General features: G+C 41.9%; 1 pseudogene; it reads right to left on the bottom strand.

Annotated features, from left to right (window-relative positions):
* Positions 1 to 2467: 2467 nt before the first annotated feature.
* LOC131753893 (U6 spliceosomal RNA) lies at positions 2468 to 2563 on the bottom strand (annotated as a pseudogene).

Genomic DNA, 2563 nt, shown 5'->3' with positions numbered 1-2563 from the left:
ATTGGACAATTTCTAAGTGAAATTCTAAAACTTAATCTTTCCAAAGTCTTCCAGAGGCTTCAGGATCCAGTCAAAACTCCTCGGTTTGGTGCTGAGTCACAGCCTGGGACCAGCTTACATTTCTCGTGTACCTTTAGCTACTTCCCCACCATCCACTCTCTGATCCATCTAGTCTGGCTTTCTCCTTTCTTCCCACTGAGGGAAACCTGTCAATCCTTGAAGTCCCAACACTGCTAGCTGAATTGTTTCCCCTCCCCCTGGTACCCACAGCACTTATTTTCAGTATAACACATTTTGTCTTCTGATTATTTATTATATATTTGTTCTATATTGTTCTATATTTAAATATTCAAATATATTTTAATATATTTTTTCAACATTTGTTATATATTGTTTTGTTCATAAATGTCTCATCTCTCTCCAAACACTGTAATAACTTTGAGAACACAGCCCCTAACATACCTACTATTTCTTTTGCATATTTACAAAAAGGAGGCATTTTGTTGTACACTGCTTAATAAATAACATCATACTCAAGATCAAGATAGAAACTTTATAAGTGTTCATTGAATAGTTCTGTTTTTTGGGGGGTGTGACTGAGGAAGCATATCAAGAAGAGCCATGCTCACCTGCAAACACACTAGGACATGGTGATAAAACCAAGATCTCAAGACTGAAAGAATTCTAATTTCAAGTAGACTTAACATAACTTGTACCTTCATTCAGCAAAGGTTCTATAACCAGAGCTGGACCTGTAGGACACGTTAATGTCTTCCAGGAGGAATTAAGCTATTCTTCTCTGAGCAAAGATGTCACAGTCTGACTGAATTTTATCAGAGAGCAATATAGTGAGTCTGGTTAATTCTTTTTTTTTTTTTAATAACAATTTGTAGTAGTTTTTTTGTTTAATTTTTATTGGAGTATAGTTGATTTACAGTATTGTGTTAGTTTCAGATGTACAGCAAAGTGAATCAGTTATACATATGAATATACGGTAAGTCCCCTACATAAGAACAAGTTCCAATCTAAGAGTACGGTTGTATAAGTCCACCAAAGTTACCCTAGGTACCTAACTAACACAATTGGCTATATAGTACTGTACTGTAATAGGTTTATAATACTTTTCACACAAACAATACATTAAAAAAAAAGAAAACTTTTTTTTGGCACGTGGGCCTCTCACTGCCCTGGCCTCTCCCGTTGCGGAGCACAGGCTCCGGACGTACAGGCTCAGCGGCCATGGCTCACGGGCCCAGCCGCACCGTGGCATGTGGAATCTTCCCGGACCGGGGCACGAACCCGTGTCCCCTGTGTTGGCAGGCGGACTCTCAACCACTGCGCCACCAGGGAAGCACAACATTTTTAATCTTATAGTACAATACCTTGAAAAGTACAGTAGTACAGTACAACAGCTGGCATCCAGGGGTTGGCATCGAGTGAACAGGCAAGAAGAGTTACTGAACTGGAGGAGGGGGAGGAGGTGGGAGATGGTGGAGTTGAAGGATCGTCGGCAACAGCAGACGGAGAGCAACCTGCAATTTCACTCACGCCTGATGTGGATGGCACAGGTTCTGGTTCCTTGCTGGATTCAATTCTATCTACCCTCTTGAAAAAAATGATCTAGTGATGTCTGGGTAGTAGCTTTTTTTTCTCGTCATAGATGACATGGTAGCACTGGTTTGCATTCTGAAGGGCTGCTGCAACCTTCGTGTACTGTTCTATGTTTGGGTCCTGTGCCTCAAACTAACAGTGCCTCTTCAAATAAAGAAAATCCCCTTGCCATTTCCGGCATCGTGGATCTCTTCGGTCCTTCAGTTACTTCCTCTTCCTCTTGTCACTCCACTCTCTCAATTATTTTCACTTTTGTTTCCATCATTATCACTTGGCGCTTCCTAGCAGAACCAGCTATATCACCGTTGCTTTTACACTTGCTTCCGGACATGTTGGGCTTGAAATAAAGGTACTGTACTACTATACTCTATACAATACTGTACAATAAAGTACACAAAAGCACAACCACTTGTAGAGGATGCATGCACATGACAATGTACACCAGACACGTGAACTAACTTACGTGACTGTATGTGTGAACACGTTTGCATCTTTGAAAGTTTGCAACTTGAAGGTTCATGTGTAGGGGACTTACTGTATCAACTATTTTTTATTATTTTATTTTATTTTATTTTATTTTTTTGTGGTACGCGGGCCTCTCACTGTTGTGGCCTCTCCCATTGCGGAGCACAGTCTCCGGACGCACAGGCTCAGCAGCCATGGCTCACGGGCCCAGCCGCTCTGCGGCATGTGGGATCTTCCCGGACCGGGGCACGAACCCATGTCCCCTGCATCGGCAGGCGGATTCTCAACCACTGCGCCACCAGGGAAGCCCTCAACTATTTTTTAGATTCTTTTCCCATATAGGTCATTACAGAGTATCAGGTAGAGTTCCCTGTGCTATACAGTAGGACCTAAAAATATGGAATGCTTCATGAATTTGTGTGTCATCCTTGAGCAAATCTTTTCTGTATCATTCCAATTTTAGCATATGTGCTGCCGAAGTGAGCAC

The sequence above is a fragment of the Kogia breviceps genome, chromosome 3, assembly GCF_026419965.1.
Source record: "Kogia breviceps isolate mKogBre1 chromosome 3, mKogBre1 haplotype 1, whole genome shotgun sequence".
NCBI lineage: Eukaryota > Metazoa > Chordata > Mammalia > Artiodactyla > Physeteridae > Kogia > Kogia breviceps.
Note: the sequence above shows the minus strand (reverse complement) of the source record. Positions and strands in the feature narration are given on the sequence as shown.